Genomic DNA, 22368 nt, shown 5'->3' on the forward strand with positions numbered 1-22368 from the left:
ACGTTTCAATGGAGGAAGTTGTTCCCCAGCAGACAGAACAAAGGGATGAAACTTGTGCTCAGAAAAAGCAAAAGGCCAGTATTATTCCCAACAGCCTTCCGAAAAGTGAAGAACTAGTTCTGAAGGAATCAGAATTCCCCAGCAGTGTTATCCTCGAGAGCGTTATCCCCAGTTGATAACATTTTATCCCCCAACAGGTAAGTAAATAATTCCCCAATAGTGTTATCCCCAGTAGTTTCGAGGAGTCCAACACAAGTTTGGTGAAAATCGGTATCCTCAGCGGTTCCTTTCGGGGAAAGGCAAAACGAGTCTTAAGGGAGTTAATCTTCGAAGGAAGAAGCTAAAAAAAAAAAGAATTAAAAAAAAGAGAGAAAAAAGGGGAAGCAGTTTGCAGAGGAATGAAACATCCTACTTAAAAGGAAGTAATTTTGGAAGGAGTAAGATAACATATTTACTCAGCAGAGTTATCTTCAGCAATGTTATCCCCAGCGGATCATCGAGATGTAGAAGCATCCTCGACAGAGTTTCGGACAACCCAGAGTGGGTAAGGAAGAAAAGGAAAAGTCATCCCCATCAAAATAATCCCCAGCAGTTTCAAGAGAAGACAACACAGGTAAGTAAATAATTCAGGAAGAAGGAAATGGTTCACGCATAGGAGATGCATTTCCTCCTAAGTTTAGAGTTTTACCCATAGGAGATGCATTTCCTCCTAAGTTTATTTTTACTCATAGGAGATGCATTCCCTCCTAAGTTTGTTTTTACCCATATGAGAGGCATTTCCTCCTAAGTTGTTGTTGAACCAATAGGAGACGCATTTCCTCCTAAGTTTACTTTCACCCATAGGAGAGGAATTTCCTCCTAAGTTTAGTTTTACCCATAGGAGACGCATTTCCTCCTAAGTTTACTTTGACCCATAGGAGATGCATTTCCTCCTAAGTTTAGTTTTACCCATAGGAGACGCATTTCCTCCTAAGTTTAGTTTTACCCATAGGAGAGGCATTTCCTCCTAAGTTTAGTTTTACCCATAGGAGACGCATTTCCTCCTAAGTTTACTTTGACCCATAGGAGATGCATTTCCTCCTAAGTTTAGGTTTACCCATAGGAGACGCATTTCCTCCTAAGTTTAGTTTTACCCATAGGAGATGCATTTCCTCCTAAGTTTAGTTTTACCCCTAGGAGATGCATTTCCTCCTAAGTTTAGTTTTACCCATAGGAGAGGTATTTCCTCCTAAGTTTGAAATTAAGAGCCCGCCTGAAGAGAGGAATGACGTTGATTTTAAAATTTGTTTATTTGAAGTTGGGAGCCTGCCCATAGAACAGAGGCATATATTTCAGTCTTTTCATTTCAAGTGTTGAAGTTGGGAGCCCGCCCATAGAACAGAGGCATACATTTCAGTCTTTACATTTCAAACATTGAAATTGGGAGCCCGACCAGATAACAGAGGCATACATTTCAGTCTTTATATTTCAAGCTTTGAAGTTGGGAGCCCGCCCAGATAACAGAGGCATACATTTCAGTCTTTAATTTTCAAGTGTTGAAGTTGGGAGCCCGCCCAGATAACAGAGGCATACATTTCAGTCTTTACATTTCAAGCATTGAAGTTGGGAGCCCGCCCAGATAACAGAGGCATACATTTCAGTCTTTATATTTCAAGCGTTGAAGTTGGGAGCCCGCCCAGATAACAGAGGCATACATTTCAGTCTTTAATTTTCAAGTGTTGAAGTTGGGAGCCCGCCCATACAACAGAGGCATACATTTCAAGATCAAGTCAGAGGACAATAAAATAGAGAGTTACAATAGGAATCCCCAGCAGGAAACAATAAAATTCCCCGGCATCGGGAAACATAAGGTTGCAACAAGAGGTCACAGTACAAACTCAAGTACATGTGTCAAAAGAAGAAAAGCACCGGAAGAAATGCAAGCAGATAAGGAAGCAAGGCAACAAAAACAAATTGCACTCTAGCCTAGCTTCTTGTTTACTTTTAAGCACGGTGTAACAAGGAGATCGGTAAGCAGTAGTAATAGCATGCAACAACAGTAACATTGCAGTCCCACGGTAGTCCCAGCTACCAAAACTTTCCGAACTACATTGACCTGATTCCTGTATAGCCTAGGATATGTAGGAAACCTTTGAAGGAAAGGTTCGGTCAAATCTTTTTCAAAAAATGCTTCACACGGAGTACTCGGATGGGCAAAAATCGCTCACTTTATCTTTGCACGAAAATCCTTCGTGTCTTCGGGCAAAGAGGGGCAGCTGTAAGCACGTGATTTTTGTCCAATATGAGAAATACTCCCAAAAAATTCAAAATCAAATGATTTTCCTTGGTGTGCAATTTTGTGAGATTTTGTGATATTTTTGGATAATTATTTGTATTTGTCTGTGTTTGCTTATTTGTTAAATTAATAAAAAATACAAAAATATGTCGCATTTTGCATGTAGGATTTAATTCTACAATTGTTAGTAATTAAATTAGTTTTACAAAAATTAAAAATTACAAAAATAGGCATCTTTTGCATTTTTAGCATTTAATGTCCAAATGAACAATTTTATGCTTAATTATTACTTAATTGTGCGTTAATTGTTATTGGGAGTTAATTTGCGCTTTTATAACTTAATTTAGTTCTTAATAATAATTTAAGTACTTTTATAATTTAGTTTTAGAAAAATAAAAGAAGAAAAGAGAACAAAAATACAAAGAAAAATCGGATTGGGCCACTTCTTCAATTTCAAACCACAGGCCCAAATAATTGTCCAACCTTCCCCATGACCTGGTCCACTTCAAACCGGGTCGACCCGGTCCGCCCTATTAACCCAAATACCCAACACCCCTCTTCATTCAAAACACAAAAGAAAAACAAAAGAAGAAAAACCCTAAAAAAACACCCTAAACATCCGCCACTCCCCCCCTCCCTATCTTCTTCCTCAAGCTCCCCTACATAGCAACCATGGCTGCCCTATCCCCTCAACCAACGACCACCCCCTCCAGCCCTTCCCCCTCACCCCGTCACACTCACACACACACGCACCAACGACTCCATAGCTGCCCTCCTCCATCAAGCTTTGTCATCGTCGAGTTTGAGCTCATCCATGGCTTCCCCTACTGCGTTCAGCTGCTTCTCCTTCTTGCTGCGTTCAGCTGCTACTTCTTCTTCGTGTTTTCGTCGTCAACCCGTCGCGCTGCTGCTCCGTTCTCCAAACAAACAGGCCGCCACTGCTGCCCGTTTCTGCTCCCCGCGGCTACGGCTTCATGCCGCTTCTGCCGGTGTTTCTTCTCCCGACGTCCTCCTCGACAAACTACTGCTGCTGCTCGTCACGGCAGTAGCTTCTGCTGTTGCTCCTTTCCTCTTCGTTTCGTCAAAGTTCAAAGGTCTTTCGTTGAGTCGAGGCCCGGACAGATTTGTTTACAATCGAGTTCGTCGTTGTTTCATCTCCGGTTAGTTGTTTTATTTTTGTCCATATTTCGTTTTTATATTTCTCGAAGTTAAAATCGTTAAGTATTTGATTCTTGTTTTGTTCGTTGTTCATCGTTGAAATAATTTTCTAGTGTGTTCATGTGTTTTGATTAAATTCATTTTCAGATTTCAAATGGAAAGTTAATTAGTGGTTTTTCATGTTTATTTCATGTTTGTTTTATTGTTTAGGTAAGAATTTGTTAGTTTGATGTTTGTTAGATTCAAATGAAAATTTAATTGATTATTTCTTCAATTTGTTTTATGATTGTTATATATTTTCCAGAAATTATTAATGTTGTTTGAGTCATTTAATCTGTCATGTTTGTTGTTTTAAAAATAGATTCATTCATGTTCATACTTTGTTTGGTTGATCTTGAATCCGAAATTTGTATAGTTTGATTTCTTGTTTATCACTTATGATTATTTCTTGAATTTTTCTCATAATCTTATTTAAAGTTTAATATAGGAATTGTTTGTTGTAATGTTGTTAGAGTTGATTTTAAGTTCAATATTATTGAATTTAGAAATCTGAATATACTTGTTTGTTATTGTTGTTGTTGAATCTGAAAATAGGATTGTTTGTTGCTAAAAAAAAATATTGTTCAATCAAATTTTAGTTGCTCTTTGTTGTTCAATTTGTGTTCATGTGATTTGTTGTTGAAATATTGAAGAAATCATGTTCATGTGATTTGTTGTTTGAACATTGTTAGAAATTGATCATATTGTCTATATTTTGGTTAAGTTTGATTAATTGATTGTTATAGCTGATGGGGTAGTTTGGTAATTTGTAGTACGTTCAGGGGTAAAATGGTAATTGCAATAAGGTCGGAGGGGTAGTTTGGTAATTGAACATTTTGTAATTCTTTATGTTAAGCATGGGGGACAAAATGTAATGGGGTTGGGTTGTGATATAATTGTTTAATATAAAGGGGGGACAAGACAAAATTTAGTGGGGAGGAATCTTGTATTTGTTTAGTGAAGCATGGGGAACAAAATATAATGGGGTGGGGATGATATATTTATTTAATGTAATGGGGATGAGTGGGAAGATAATGGGTTTGGTAGGAGAAAGTGATTGATTTTAATTGATTAAAGGGTTGGGATTATATATAGGAAGTCTGGAAACAAGAAAAAAAAAAGAGGAGAGGAACGAATCTGAATATAGAGAAGAACAGAAAGAAAAATAAGAGAGAGAAAAAAAAGGGCTGAACATTTAAGAGAGAGAAAATTCCGAAAAATATTTAAACTTTCAAAAATAAAAAAATAAAAACTATAAAAAAATCTTCTGCTTTCTTTCATTGTTTGAAATCAGAATTAATTGTTGTTTCATCAAAGCTTGAAGCTTTTATTTTTTTGGGATTACTGCTCCACTGGTTTGCAAACTCCGTTCCTGGGTTGTTACTGTTGCTGGGCTTTTGTTGCTGTGTTGTACTGTTATTACTGCTGCTGACTCTCATCTTCATTTTCTTTTGCTTCCGATATCAGGTACACAACTGACACGCTGGTTATTGTAAACCGAAATATGAAGCATGAATACGAAAATGAAGAGTTGAACTTCTAAATTTAATTTAATTATATTTTGAATTTTATTTGTATGTATAAATTATTTAGCTTGCAAAAATCAGAATCATGTAGCTATTTAATATATACAGTGGAACATCCGACGATAGCTTAACGGATGTACTATCTATATATTGCCCTAAAAATAAATAAATGGTGTAGTAACTCCGCCTAGTCAAAAAAATCAAACGAATAGGCCATTTAGGAACTCGGTAGGAATATTGTTTAGTTAAATAATATTGGTTAATTTTAGCATGTAAATGGTCTGGGATTAAAATTAGATTGCTAAGTTTTTTTTTAATTTGACAAACTGAGAACATACCTAGTATAATGTAACTAGGTAGTAGCATGTAAATAAATTAAGATATTTTCTCTTTTATTTTGTAGAGACAAATTTCAATAGAAAAATGTAGGCATTTTTAGGACTGACCTTTTTAAAAATAAAATGAGATGATCCTCGCCCAATAAAATGCACCAATTGCGGGGCCCTCAATAAATGTTTAATTGAGTATTTAGAATTCGGGATAGACTGTTTAGTGAATTCCACGGTCTTACCCATAAATAATAATACGCTAATCGCTTTAGGCACGATTTTAATAATAATACATTCTTAAACACGGGTGCGCATTCATGCGACACAAATCCAAATCCCAAAACATTGAATAAAATGTGTTCCGGATTGCGGGTGCATTTCATGTGACGTAATCCAAAGACATGTTTTAAATAATGTTCACATTCTTGTAAAAATAATAATAACAATTATGAAAGCGGTAAAAAGATAAAACTGGCACATAAGTTCATATTTGTATAAAAATCAGATAATCAAGCCGAATATAACAGTTGAGCGACCGTGCTAGAACCACGGAACTCGGGAATGCCTAACACCTTCTCCCGGGTTAACAGAATTCCTTATCCGGATTTCTGGTTCGCGGACTGTAATACAGAGTCATTCTTTTCCTCGATTCGGGATTAAAATTGGTGACTTGGGACACCCTAAATCTCCCAAGTGGCGACTCTGAAATAAATAAACAAATCCCGTTTTGATTGTCCTTTAATTGGAAAAAACTCCCTTGTACCATCGCGGGGCGGAAAAAGGAGGTGTGACAATCCTCATCCCAACACATCCAAGCAACTTCCTGCTCTATGCACCGAGCATTCTTTACCAACAACAACTTAAGACATCTTGTGATTTTTCTTACTCTATGAAGCATAATATAACCTTTGTAAAAAAAATTCCTCTACTCGAGTCATCCTCGTTCTCAATTTTTGCAAGCCATAACTGATTTGCCCGCATGCCTCAAACTGGAACCAACATAGCGCCTAACCGTTCAATCAACTACTCACAGTAGACTCCCCCACTTGGCTCGGAGCCATAGATCAAAATACACTCGATAAATCATAACACTTATACTCTATTGATTCCACAATTCCATAGTGAGATTAAGCTCAAATCCTTTTGTAAGCTTATGAAAACACAGATCATCTAGTACTTTAAATCTTCTGCAAATCTCGCATTCATCCCCGCAACAGTTAAGCCCACTCTCTTAAGCGACCCGAAATTTCAAATTTCAACACGTACTTTTCAATTACACATGAGATCTTCTAACATACACATAAGGATCACACCACTTCAGAACACTCCGTAGGAGATAACCCACCTGTTTCGCCTCAATCTAACATTTCTGTATACCGTCCACTGTCATGTACAGTACACAATCGCTTAGTCTTCCTGAGTCTAAACCCATACCGCAACATAAAATTTACTTCACTCTCAACTGGAAAACATGAAAAGATCCTTCATGTGCCCATAACTCACGGCTATACTTCGAATCAAGATGGAATTCAAGCACCTAATAGTTCTTCTATCCTCCAACCATCCTTCCTAGTTACTTTCAAGTCGTATAGATACATCTCGCAGTACTAACATACTTACCACACAGTTATCCAACCGTCACTTCCACTAATAGGGACAATACCGAACACATAAGTTCAAAACACTTGCTCACATAATCAGCACCTTCATGCTTAAGCCACAGGTAAAGATCCGGCCTCAAGTCCTCTAGACTGGCCTCACATCAAACTCATAGAGATCACATCTCGCTCCTTGATTAGGGAATCACAAGCCATCAAGGCACATCTGATACTGAGCACCCATGCGCGTATGCGAACGCGTGGAAGGAATTTCAAGAGTTACTTTTCAAGCTGGATCAAGGACGCACGATAAGAATTCAAGAATGTGAAGTTTTTCTTAAAGGTTCTGCAGCCTCTCGAGGATAAATACAAACGTCTCCATACCGATCTGCAAGACTCTACTAAATCTGCTCATGACTCGTGAGACCTATGTAACCTAGGCTCGGATAACAACTTGTCACGACCCAGACCCCGATCCGGTTGTGATGGCGCCTCTCGTGAAGACAAGTCCAGCCAACAAACCTATTTCGCCTTTTCAAAATAGTTAATATTAATAAACAGTTTTAGCAATTAAATAACCACAGTCTAAACTAAAGTTTTCTTTATTAAGTGCGGAATACAACCCAAACACAACCCAAACCAGGGTATCACAAGTCACGAGCATCTATTAGAGTATAAATACAATTGCAAGGCCTGAAACATATAAAATAGGACTGATAAACAAAAGGAAGAAATGTGGTGCTGCGAACGCTGGCAGTCACCTTAGTAAACTCCGATAACTTAGCCTCCGACCAGCTCAAACACCGCTACCGGGTGAACAAATACCTGCATCTGCACACGAGGTTCAGGGAGTAAAGTGAGTACTCCAACTCTGTGAGTAATAAAGGTAAATAATAACTGAGCAGTAAGAAATCACGTAAAATAAACCATCATGCTGTATAGAGCAGTCTAAAACTCTTTGAGTAAAAGTAGTGAAATTGTGAAATCCTTGGAAAAACATCTTAGCTTAGTTTAAACATCTTTTAAAAATGACTTTTTCAACAGTTACACAAATGAGTGCAAAAAAAAAAATAGTGCAGATAAGTACGGAAATCCGCCCCTCGGGCACAACACTCAATTAACAGATTATGCCAGGCAATCAGATAGATATCACACGAAGTTTCACAAACAACAGATAATGGCAAACAAATGGAATAAAGTAAAGACATAGAACAGTATCAACACCGTTGCGGCGTGCATTCCGATCCATATATCTCGTCGATGACGCTCACTGGGGGTGTGCAGACTCCGGGAGGGTCCCCTTATGGCCCTAGCGCAATATCAAGCCATATCGAGGCATCAAAATCTAGGCCCTCGGCCTCATATCAGTATCAGTATAACACTGCTGCGGCGCGTAGCCCGATCCCTTAGTATCCTCACATCTGGCCCTCGGCCATACTCATTCCAGAAATACATAAGCCCGTCAGGCATTAGTAAAAACAGTAGTTCTCAGCCCAAAACATCATTTACTATATCATTTTAGTTTCAAAACCGAGTAAAACTAGCTGAGTTGTCAAATAGTGGAAAACAGTACGACTGAGTTCAAGTAGTAGGTCAAAACAGTGAGGAAATAGTGATAAAAATCCCCGGAGAGTTCAAATAGTTGGCTCGAATCCCAAATATGGCAATGTCCAAATAATGATCATAACAAATAAGTTTCAATCAAATACGCGGTAAAACCGTCAATCGGGATGGACCAAGTCACAATCCCCAATAGTAAACGACCCCATGCTCATCATCAAGCACGTGTCTCACCTCAATATAGCACTACGATGTGCGAATCCGGGGTTTCAAACCCTCAGGATATCATTTACAACTACTCACCTTGAACCGGCAAAATCTCTAACTCGCGACACCTTTGCCCCTTAAATCGGCCTCCACGCGTGTCGAATCTATCCAAAATCAGAACGAATACATCACAATATGCTAAGGGAACAAAGCCCAAGCGAAAACAATCAATAATGGGCACAAATCCCCAAATTACCAAAACCCGAGCCCCGGGCCCACTTCTCGAAACTCAGAATTTTTCACATCATTAGATTCCTTATCTTCCCACGAGTTCATACATACCCAAAGTTCCGACCCCAAGTGGTCCTCCAAATCCCAAATCAAAAGTCCAATTTTCTCAAGCCCTAGCTCTTCAATTTTAGGCTTAGTTCCATGTATTTCTAGGTGGATTTCACAATAATAATCGAATATTGAGTTCAAAAATCTTACCTCTAGGTGATTCCCCTTGAATCCCTCTTCAATTTCCTTCAACAAGCTATCAAGATGATCAACAATGGAGGAAATGAGCCCCAAAATTGCGAATGAAACGACTTAAAACATTCTGCCCAGGTCTGACCCTTCCTTCTTCGCGAGCGCGGTCAACCTCTCACGAACGCGTAGCACAAAATTGCGTTGACCAATTTTTACTCTTCGAGAACATGACATGGAAGACGCGAACGCGATGCCTTACACATCCCACTCATCATGAACGCGTCCTCAACCTCGCGAACGCGGTGCATCACTTCGCCAACCTACGCGAATGCGACCCAGTCTCATGCGAACGCGATGCCTACCAGTCCATCCCTCCGCGAACGCAAAGTCTTTCTTGCGATTGCGAAGTCTAATCTCCTGGACTTCCTCAATCCTGCTTCGCGAACGCGAGACTCCACTCGCAAATGCTAAGAGATAAATCTCTGCAATAGTTGAGCAGATTTTTCTGCAATTTCCAAACATCAAAATTATCCGAATGACCATCCGAAACTTACCCGAGGCCCTCGGAACCTCAACCAAAAGCACCAACACATCCTAAAACCTCATTTAAACTTGTTCCAATCATCAAAACACCTCAAACAACACCAAATCCATCAATTCACATTGAATTCAAGCCTAAGTTTTCTAAAAACTTCCGAAAATACGCTTTCGATCAAAAACGCAACCAAACCACATTCGAATGACCTGAAATTTTGCACACACATCACAAATGACATAACGAAGCTACTGCAACTCTCGAAATTCCATTCCGACTCCCGAATCAAAATCTCACCTACCAACCGGAAATCGCCAAAATCTCAACTTCGCCAATTCAAGCCTAATTCTACTCCGGACCTCCAAAACCAATTCCGATCATGCTCCTAAGTCATAAATCACCCAACGAAGCTAACCAAATCATAAGAATTTCTTTCCAAGCTCATATACAAATAAGTCAACTCTTGGTCAACCTTTCAAATTCAAAGCTTTCATCTGATTCTATTCTTTTAAATTCATTCTGATTTTTCTGAAAACCAAAACCAACGATCTACATCAGTTATAATACCTTACACATGGCAAGTCATGCCCGAGAACTGGCGATCAAAGGGCAAAGCTCAAAATGTCGGTCGGGTCGTTACATCCTCCCCCACTTAAACACACGTTCGACATCGAACGTACCCAGAGTTGTTCTAGAAGCCAACCAATAACTGAATAACTTTACCATGCATATACATGCGCTTACTGTGGGTGTGCAGACTCCGGAGGGGCCCCTTACGGCCCAAGCACTATATCAAGCCACCTCGTGGCATCATCTCTCGGCACTCTACCTCACATTACTCAAGCCACCTCATGGCGTACAAAAAGTATCTTAGGCCCTCGGCCTCATATCACTCAGCATATCCTCACATATGGCCCTCGGCCTCACTCAGTCCGAAAATCATCACAAGCCCCTCGGGCATTAGTAAAGCAGTTGTTCTCAGCCCAAAACATCATTTAGAAATATCATTTAAGTTTCAAACATAAGTAACAGTGGCTGAGTTTGAAAAACAGTAAATATCAACAGGACTAAGTTCAAGTAATAAGTCAAAACAGTGAGGAAATAATGATAAAAATCCCTGGAAGGTTCAAATAGTTAGCACGAAGCCCAAATATAGCAATCATCCCAAGTCATGATGCTAACAAACAGGTTTCAGTCAAATACGTAGTAAAATCATCAATCGAGGCGGACCAAGTCATAATCCCTAATAGTAAACAACCCCACGCTCATTATCAGCGCGTGTCTCACCTCAATATAGCACTACGATGTGCAATCCGGGGTTTCAAACCCTCAGAGTATCATTTACAATCAATACTCACCTCGAACCGGCTAAATCTCTAGCTCGCGATGCCTTTACCCCTCAAATCGGCCTCCACACACGTCGAATCTATAAAAAATCAGAACGAATACGTCAAAATATGCTAAGGGAATAAAGCACAAGCGAAAACAATTAGAAAATACCAAAAATCCCGAAATTAGCAAAACCCGAGCCCCGAGACCACTTCTCGAAACTCAAAAATTTTCACATCATTAGATTCCTTATCTCCTCACGAGTTCATACATATCAAATTTACTAAAATCCGACCTCATATGGTCACTCAAATTCTAAAAATTCACTCTCCAATTTCAAGCCCTAATTTCCCAACTCTTCCTCTAATTTCCACAAATTTTCATGATTAAACAATGATATAATCACCATATACACAAGGTATAAAGCCCAAGTAGCTTTCCTCTACGGATACACTTGATCCCCTCTTAAAATCACAGCTTGGAGCTCCAAAATAACACAAAAATGATGAACAAATGACTGAAAATCGCGAAAGGGCATTTTTATACCTTCTGCCCGGCCCTTTCGCACCTGCGATCCAGTAAGCGCATCTGCGCTTTCGCTTCTGTGGATTTCACTTATGACCCAAGACTCGCTTCTTCGGTACAAAAATGCACCTGCGGTACCGCATATGCGGTTCTCCCTACGCTTCTGCGGAAATCACTTGTCGGCCAAATCTGGCATCTGCGATCCTTTCCCCGCAGATGCAAAAATACCAGAAGCTGCAAATCTGAAGCTGCAAACAACATCTAACTTCTCCGATAACCATCTGAAATCATCCCGAGGCCCCCGGGACCTCAACCAAAAGTACAAGCATAACCCAATACCTTATTCAAACTTGTTCCAATCATCAAAACACCTCAACCAACAACAAATCTACCAAATCATATCGAATTCAAGCCTAAGTTTCTAAAAATCTTCCGAAATACGCTTTTGATCAAAAACCAAACCAAACCACGTCCAAATGACCTGAAATTTTGCACACACATCTCAAATGACACAATGAAGTTACTGCAACTCTCGGAATTCCATTCCGACCCTTATATAAAAATCTCACATATCAACCGGAAATCGCCAAAATATCAATTTCGTCAATTCAAGCCTAAACCTATTCCGGACCTCCAAAACCATTTCTGATCACGCTCCTAAGTCATAAATCACCCAACGAAGCTAACCAAATCATAAAAATTCTGTTTCGAATTCATATACAAATAAGTCAACTCTTGGTCAAACCTTTCAAATTCAAAGCTTTCATTTGAGACTATTCTTTCAAATTCATTCCGATTTTCCTGAAAACCAAAACCAACGATCTACATCAGTCACAATACATTACACGAGGCAAGTCATGCCCGAGAACTGGCGATCAAAGTGCAAAAGCTCAAAACGACCGGTCGGGTCGTTAGATATGTAAAGACAAATAGAGAACTATTAGTTCAAATATTCTCTACTAAGAAAATCATGAAGGGCATTATCAGACCCTTTTTTGTATATACTTTCAAAATCAAAAGGGGCTAATAAAGCTTTCCCCCTTGCAAACATTTGTTTAGACACATCATGTTTGAAATCTTTATTAAAGATAAATTTTGCTTCTTGGCAATCAGTTTTAATCAAGAATTTTTGATTGTATAAATCAGTCTGAACTTTCATAACACATTTGACAATAGCAAGAATTTCTTTAGCAACAGTCGCATAATTTTTCTGGGAACCATTCCACTTACCAGAATAAAATTGAACAAGATATTCTTGTTTATCTACTAGAGAACATTGTTTCAATATCTCACAATAACTGATATCAGAGGCATCAGTTTCTACAACCTTTGTCCAAGTGGGATTAGAGAGAATCAAACAAGGAAGGTTATTAACCTTTTGTTTAATTCTCTTGACTGCTTTAGTATGACTCTCAGTCCAAGCCTTAGGGTTCTTCTTTAGTCTTTCATAAAGAAGAGCAGTATCCTTAGCAAGATCCTTTATAAAAGGAGAAATATAATTTAAGCTTCCTAAAAATCGTTGAAGCTGGGTTTTATCAGTAATAATATCAGGGAACTTAGAATCAAATTCAATACTTATATTAATAGGAATGATCCTACCCTTCTCAATGTTATGACCCAAAAATCTAACAGAAGTTTAGAAAATCATCATTTTTGGTTTTGATATAACTAAACCATTCTGAATAATAATCTTTTTAAACAACTCGAGATGTTTGAAATGAGACTAAATATTTTTTGAAAATATTAAGATATCATCAATATAAACAATTATAAAATCTGTATAAGGAAGGAAAATATCATTCATAATTTTTTGAAATTCAGAAGGAGCATTTTTCAATCCAAAGGGCATAATGTTCCATTCATATTGACCCATTGGAACATTGAAAGTTGTTTTATACCTATCTGATTCAGATATCTGAATTTGCCAATAACCTGATTATTAATCAAACTTTTAAAATATAATGGCATCATGCAATCTGTCTAATAAATTCTTTTTATTAGGAATAGGATATCTAATCTATTTTAAAATCTTATTAAGGGGCTTGTAATTAATGACTAATCTAGGAACTCCTCGTTCTTATTCAGAATGCTTATTAACATAAAAAGTAGTACAAGATCATTTGGACTTTGAGGGTCTAATTAAACCTTTCTGCTGTAAGGAATCAATTTCTTTTTTGCATAACTCCAAATAATCAGAGTTCATTTGACAAGGTCGAGCCCTGATAGGAATATTATCCTCAGAAAAGTCTTCTTCATAAGGAAGACTTATAATGTGCTTCTTCCTACTCCAAAATTGGTTTGGATGGTCACCACAAATAGAAGCAGAAATTGGTTTTTGAGAAAATTAATTTTTTCAACTAACTTAGGCTTTTTTAAATCTTGTTCAATGGTGATGGAAAAAATCTCATTTCTCAAAAATTTAATTTGATTGACATTTGAAGAAATATTATTAGAAATAATCTCATTCAAAAATCTTTGAACTGGCTCAATTATAAACTCAAAAGTGATACTTTTACCATTGTAAGTACCGGTAAAAATCTTTATATCCCAATATCAAAAAGGCATTAATTTAATAAAAAATGGGACACCAAGTATTACATCCCTATCAATATCTTTTACCAATACAAAACTTTCAGGAATACAGGTATCCTGTTGGCAAATATAAGCCCTAGGTAATTTGTATGAAATACCCATTGCACCACCACTAGCATTTTTTAAACAGTGAGTGGTTTTATAAAAATATCTAGAGGGTATTACTCCTTCTTTTACACAATTTAAATCTGCTCCACTATCAAATAAAGCAACAAACTCTTTTTTAAAATTATAGTCAATTAAAAGAGTTATTTTTATTAAAAACTTTTGGGTGATAAAATATTGAAGTTTTTCTAGAAATTCATCTTAAGAAAAGTTCATAGCTGCACGCAAAGTATTAGCAGTATTTTCTTCTGAAGAACTAGCAGTAGTATTTATCTCAGTAATCTTGATACTGGGATATACTTTGGAAGAATTCTCTAATTTGAAAATCCTTTCATCTAAGGCTACATTTGAAGCATTTAATTCCGAGATTTCTTTCTTGAGATAATTTATCTCAGTACTTAAATCTTGGACAGTAGCAAGCCTTTTAGGCTGAGACTTATTTTTCACCATTTTTTTTATTTCAGAAATGGTGTAAGGTCCTTTTTGAGATGGAATTTCTTCCACCTTTGTTCCTACTTCTGAACTAGTAGGAAGTTTATCAATAAATTGGGACCTATTCAGGGTCTTTAATAACCCTTAGAAGATCAATCAAATTATCATTAGATAGAACATTGATCTTCAAGTCTCTAAATTGAGAGTAAATATTAAAAAGTTCATCGTCGGTATTGCAACAATGATTTAAGCATTGTTGTGACGACCCAAAGGGTCATCATTTGCTTTTAATTGCATTTTGTGCTTCCGAGGCCTTGAAAACCTCATTCAGGATTTCCTCGATTTGCGTGCACAGTCCGGACGCGTAGCCGAAAAGCTTAAATAATAAATTCTGTGAAACATGCTAAGTTTTGAGTTTTAATTGAATAAATTTGACTTCGGCCAACATTTTGGGTAAACGGACCCGGACCTGTAATTTGACGGTCCCGGAGGGTCCGTAGGAAAATATGGGATGTGGTCATATACCCGGAATCGAATTCCGAAATCCCAAGCCTGAGGAATGAATTTTTAAGCAAAATTATTTTCTGAAAATGTTTAAGGAAACTGGAATTGAAATCTGATTAGAAAGCGATGGTATCGGGCCCGTATTTTGGTTCTAGTGCCCGGTACAGGTCTTATATATGTTTTAAGTTCTTCCTATAAAATTTGGTTGAAATCGGACGTTGTTTGACGTGTTTCGGACTTAAATTTCTAAATTGGAAACTTGATGAAGTTTGAGGAAAAATTCTTGATTCTGAGGTTTGATTCATTGATTTTGAGGTTATTTAGGCGATTTGATCGCACGGATAAAATCGTATGATGTTGTTGAGTTAGTTCCTGTGTTTGGTTAGGAGCCCCGAGGGCTCGGGAGTGTTTCGAAGGTGTTTCGGAATGGTTTTTGGATTTAGAAGTGTTGCAGATTTTCTGCTGTTGTGCCCAAGGATTTTACCCTTTGCGTTTGCGTGGTCCCTTTCGCGAACGCGTAAGGCAAGGATCCCAGGTGCCATTTTGACTTCTTCGCGAACACGGAGGATGAGACGCGAACGCGAAGCTCAGGGGGGAGACCCTTCGCGAACGCGTCCTTCCACTCGCGAACACGTAGGGTACAGGGGGAGGGGACACCAGTTTGTTCTACTCGAACGTGGTCACTGACCCGCGAACGCGAGGGCTCGAGGTGCTAAAGCATCGCGAATGCGAGCCCAATGTCGCGAACGCGAAGGTCTTCAGACCTGACTCATCGCGAACGCGTTGAGCTTATCGCGAACGCGAAGAAGGATTTTGCCCAGTTATTTTAAAGTCCCAAAACAAAACCCATTACGGGATTTCACTAAAATTTCACAAACTCTTTCTTCTCCAAAGTTCTAGGGCGACTTTTGAAGCATCCTTTCACTATAAACTCTTGGGTTAGTAATCCTTAACTTATTTCCTTCCATTTTCATCAACGTCTATTGAATTTCTAGGCCTAAAACATGTAATTAAGGGTAGAAATTAGGGAATTGGGTAGAGTTAGGGCTTTTTAATTAATTGTGATTTAGACCTCGTTTTGGGGTCGAATTCTAGAAGTAATTATATATTCATGCTCGTGGATGAATGGGTGATTTGATTTTGGTCCGAACCTCGTGTTTTGACCAAGCGGGCCCGGGTCAATTTTTGGGTTTTTGGAAAGAATGATGGAAAAGCTATAATTAGGCAATGGATTCGAATTGTTTAGCATTTGTTGATTTTATGAAGTCATTCATGTATAGATACAATTGATTTGGAGCCGAATTCGAGAGTAAAAGCGGTAATTGAGGATTGACTTGGCCGTGGAAGTTTGAGGTAAGTGTTTGGTATAACCTTAGGTTGAGGGATTAGGAGTTGAGTCATATTTGCTATGTGATAATTGTTGAGTACGACGTATAGGCATGGTGACAAGTATTTATACGTTGGTGTCTAGCATGACCGTGAGTCTTTACATTGTGAATATCCTGATTTGGTTGTGTTTTTCATGCCTTAGTGATGATTTCTCTATGTTGTGAAAAGCTTGTGAAATTAATTGTGACCTTTGAACTTCGAGGAGCATTGGCTCGAGTTATATTACCAAGTGTGAAGGTATATGAAATGATTGAATGTCATGACCCTAACCCCAAACCCGGTCGTGATGGCGCCTTTCGTGAAGACAAGGCCAGCCAGACCAAAACATAACACCTCTTTATAATAGTTAAATACCATAAATAGTTATAAACATGATATAATGACCATAATTTGCAGAAATAACGATAACAACGGTAGAAACCATCCCGACACAGCCCAAACCGGGGTGTCACAAGTCATGAGCAACTAATAAATCCGGATACCAGCCTACTAGATACAAAATCTGATACAGAAGTTCAAGAACATGATAATAGTAAGATAAGGAAGGCACGGGGGCTGCGGACGCCAACAGCTACCTCGTAGTCTCTGAAAATACTACCTGGACTAGAAGGATCAGCACTCAGGAGCGGACTCTGTGTTGCATGAATCTGCACACACGGTGCGGGGAGTAATGTGAGTACTCCGACTCAGTGAGTAATAATCATAAATAATGGTTGAAAGCAAGAAAACACGTAAAGGCACAAAGCAATTCTATATCAAGTAGTAAAATCATTTAAAGCGGTAAATCAGTGAGGAAGTCAAATGAAATCCCTTTAAACCAAGTAAAATAGGTAATCTAGCATGTATATAACAAGTAGAAATCTGCCCCTCGGGCACAGTAACAATCACTCAGAACAGTATCAGCCCCTCGGGCTTACTCTCAGTACAATATCAGCCCCTCGGGCTCACTCTCAGTACAGTATCAGCCCCTCGGGCTCACTCTCAGTACAATATCAGCCCCTCGGGCTCACTCTCAAATCATGATGGGTACTCGCGCTCACTGTGGGGGTGCAGACTCCGGAGGGGCCCCTTACGGCCCAAGCTCTATATCAAGTCACCTCGTGGTGTATAAAAGTATCTCAGGCCCTCGGCCTCATATCACTCAACATATACTCACATATGGACCTCGACCTCACTCAGTTCGAAAATCATCACAAGCCCCTCAGGCATTAATAAAACAGTAGTTCTCAGCCCAAAACATCATTTAGAAATATCATTTAAGTTTCAAATATGAATAAAAGTGGCTGAATTTGTAAAACCGTAAATATCAACAGGACTGAGTTCAAGTAATAAGTCAAACAGTGAGGAATTAGTGGTAAAAATCCTCGGAGGGTTCAAATAGTTGGCACAAAGCCCAAATATGGCAATCAGCCCAAATCATGACGATAATAGATAAGTTTCATGCAAATACGTGGTAAAATCATCAGTCGGGATCGACCAAGTCACAATCCCCAATAGTAATGACTCCACGCTCATCATCAAGCGCGTGTCTCACCTCAATATAGCACTACGATGTACAATTCGGGGTTTCAAACCCTCAAGACATCATTTACAATCATTACTCACCTCGAACCGGCTACAACTCTAGCTCGCGATGCCTTTGCCCCTCGAATCGGCCTCTATGCGCATCGAATCTATCCAAAATCAGAATAAATACGTCACAATATGCTAAGGGAGCAAAGCCCAAGCGAAAACAATCGAAAAATATCAAAAATCCCGAAATTAGCAAAACCCGAGCCCCGGGCCCACTTCTCAAAATTCAGAAATTTTCACATCATTAGATTCCTCATCTCCCCACGAGTTCATACATATCAAAAACACCAAAATCGGAGTTCAATTGACCCCTCAAATCCTTAATTTAAGCCCTCTTAAACTCAAGCCCTAAACCTCCATTTTTTGTCCATTAATTCCTTAAATTTCAGTCCTAATTCATGAAAAACCACTATAGAAGTGTGTTTTAAGTCCAAAATCCTTACCTTATCGAAGTTACCTTGAAATCTCTCTTTAAAATCGCCCAAAAACTCTAAGTCTGAAGTCAAAAATGGTTAAACCCTTCAGAAATCGCGAAGAAGAAACATATATACCTTATGCCCAGACATAACCGCATCTGCGGTCAAATAGCCGCTTTTGCGGTACCACTTCTGCGGTACCGCTTCTGCGGTCATATCTCCGCATCTGTGGAATTTCACTTAATGGACCAACACCGCATCTGCGGTCCACTCGCCGCTTCTGTGGCTCCGCAGGTGCGGTTCCCCTTCCGCATCTGTGGTTCCAGGCCTTCCTCAGCCTTTTCGTTTCTGCAATCCAATCAACGCATCTGCGATACCGCACCTGTGGTCCCCAAACCGCAGGTGCAAAAACACCAGAAGCAGTAGAAAAATCTGCAATCCCTCAAGTTCCAAACTTCCCGTTAGCCATCCGTAATCACCCCGAGGCCCCCGGGACCTCAACCAAAAGCACCAACACAACCCCATACCTCATTCAAACTTGTTCCAATCATCAAAACACCTCAAACAATGCCAAATCCATCAATTCACATAGAATTCAAGCCTTAGTTTTCTAAAACACTTCTGAAATACGTTTTTGATCAAAAACCCAACCAAACCACGTCCGAATGAACTGAAATTTTGCACACACATCCCAAATGACATAACGAAGCTACAGCAACTCTCGGAATTCCATTCCAACCCTCGAATCAAAAATCTCACCAACCAACCAGAAAATGCCAAAATACTAACTTCGCCAATTCAAGCCTAATTCTACTACGGACCTCCAAAACCAATTTCGATCACACTCCTAAGTCATAAATCACCTCCCAAAGCTAACCAAACCATCAGAACTCACATCCGAGCCCTCTAACATATAAGTCAACATCCGGTTGACTTTTCCAACTTAAACCTTCTTAAAAGAGACTAAGTGTCTCATTTCTTACCAAATCCGCTCTGAACGCAAACTACTCAATTTGATCACATAAAACCCGGATAACGAAGCATAATGAAGCAGAAATGGAGAAAACAGAGCGGTAACTCATGAGACGACTGGCCGGGTCGTCACATCCTCCCCAACTTAAACAAACGTTCGTCCTCGAACGAGTCAAGAAACATACCTGAAACCTCGAATAGGTAAGGATATCTGCTCTGCATCTCCCGCTCAGTATCCTAAGTAGCCTCCTCCACGGGCCGACCTCTCCACTGCACTTTCACTGAAGCTATATCCTTTGACCTCAACTTCCGAACCTGACGACCCGTAATATCTACTGGCTCCACATCAAAGGTCAAATCATCACCCAACTGAACCGTGCTGAAGTCTAAAACGTGAGACGGATCACCAATATACTTTCAGAGCATAGAAACATGAAATACCAGATGCACACTCGACAAGCTGGGTGGCAAATCAAGCTCATAAGCCACCTCCCCAATCCTCTGAAGTAACTCAAAAGGCCCAATGAACCGCGGACTCAATCTTCCTTTCTTCCCAAATCTCATAACACCCTTCATGGGCGAAACCTTCAGCAAGACCTTCTCACCAACCATGTAGGACACATCTCGGACCTTCCAGTCCGCATAACTCTTTTGTCGCGACTGCGCTGTACGAAGCCTCTCTTGAATCACCTTCACCTTCTCTAAGGCATCCTGAACCAAATCTGTCCCAATAGCCTAGCCTCGCCGGGCTCGAACCAACCGACTGGAGATCTACATCGCCTCCTATACAAAGCCTCATATGGAGCCATCTGAATACTCGACTGGTAGCTGTTGTTATAAGCAAACTCTGCAAGCGGTAGAAACTTATCCCATGAACCTCCAAAATTGATAACACAAGCACGCAACATGTCCTCCAGTATCTGAATAGTACGCTCGGACTGCCCGTCCGTCTGAGGGTGAAAAGTTGTGCTCAACTCCACCTGAGTACCCAACTCTCGCTGAATAGACTTCCAAAACTGGGAAGTAAACTGAGTACCCCGATCTAAAATGATAAAAACTGGAACACCATGCAGCCGAACAATCTCTCGGATATATAACTCTACTAACTGCTCTGAAGAATAGGTAGTACACATAGGAATGAAGTGCGCGGACTTGGTCAGCCGATCCACAATCAGACAAATAACATCGAACTTCTTCAAAGTCCATGGAAGTCCAACAACAAAGTCCATAGTGATCCTCTCCCACTTCCACTTAGGAATGACCATCTGCTGAAGCAAGCCACCCGGTCTCTGATGCTCATATTTCACCTGCTAACAATTGAGACACCGAGCTACAAATCCCACAATATCTTTCTTCATTCTTCTCCACCAATAGTGCTGCCTCAAATCCTGATACATCTTCGCGGCACCCGGATGAATGGAATACCGCGAGTTGGGCCTCTTCTAGAATCAACTCCTAAAGCCCATCCATATTGGGCACACAAATCCGGCCTTGCATCCTCAACACCCCATCATCACCGATGGTCACATCTCTGGCATCATCATACTGAACTCTGTCCTTAAGGACAAGCAAATGTGGGTCATCATACTGGCTCTCTCTAATGCGATCAAATAAGGAAGACCGAGAAACCACACACGCTAACACCCGACTGGGCTCCGAAATATCCAACCTCACAAACCGATTGGCCAAGGCCTGAACATCAACTGCAAGAGGTCTCTCCCCAACTGGGATGTATGCCAAACTCCCCATACTCACTGCTTTTCATCTCAAAGCATCGGCCACCACATTGGCCTTTCCCAGATGGTACAATATAGTGACATCATAATCCTTAAGCAATTCCAACCATCTCCCCAGCCTCAAATTAAGATTCTTTTGCTTGAACAAATGCTGAAGAATGCGATGATTGGTGAATACCTCACAAGATACACCATATAAATAATGCCTCCAAATCTTCAATGCATGAACTATGGCAGCCAACTCCAAATCATGAACGGTGTAGTTCTTCTCATGGGGCTTCAACTGACGAGAAGCATAAGCAATAACTCTACCCTCCTGCATCAATACACAACCAATCTCAACTATTAAAGTATCACAATACACGGTATATGAACCTGAGGCTGATGGCAAAACCAGCATTGGAGTTGTGGTCAAAACTGTCTTGAGCTTCTGAAAGCTCTCCGCACACTCGTCCGACTATACAAATGAAACACCCTTCTGAGTCAACTTGGTCAAAGGAGATGCGATAGATGAGAACCCCTGAATAAACCGGCGATAATAGCCTGCCAAACCAAGAAAGCTACGAATCTCTGTGGCTGGGGATGGTCTGGGCCAACTCTGAACCGCCTATATCTTCTTCGGATGAACCTGAATACCTTCGCTAGACACCACGTGCCCCATGAAAGCCATTGAACTGAGCTAAAACTCACACTTGGAGAACTTTGCATAAAGCTTCTCCTCTCTCAATTTTTGCAACATAACTCTCAAATGCTCTGCGTGTTCCTCCTGGCTACGAGAGTACACCAGAATATCATCAATTAAGACTATAATGAACGAATTAAGATAAGGCTGGAACACGCCGTTCATCAAATGCATGAACGATGCTGGGGGCATTGGTTAGCCCGAAAGACATCACAAGGAACTCATAATGACCATATCTGGTTCTGAAAGCAGTTTTAAGAATATATGCATCCCCGATCTTCAACTGGTGATAACCCGAACGGAGATCAATCTTGGAGAACACTCTCGCTCCCTGAAGCTGATCAAATAAATCATCAATGCGAGGCAAAGGGTACTTGTTCTTAATTGTTACTTTATTCAATTGCCTATAATCAATG

This window comes from Nicotiana sylvestris, chromosome 6, assembly GCF_000393655.2.
Source record: "Nicotiana sylvestris chromosome 6, ASM39365v2, whole genome shotgun sequence".
Lineage (NCBI taxonomy): Eukaryota > Viridiplantae > Streptophyta > Magnoliopsida > Solanales > Solanaceae > Nicotiana > Nicotiana sylvestris.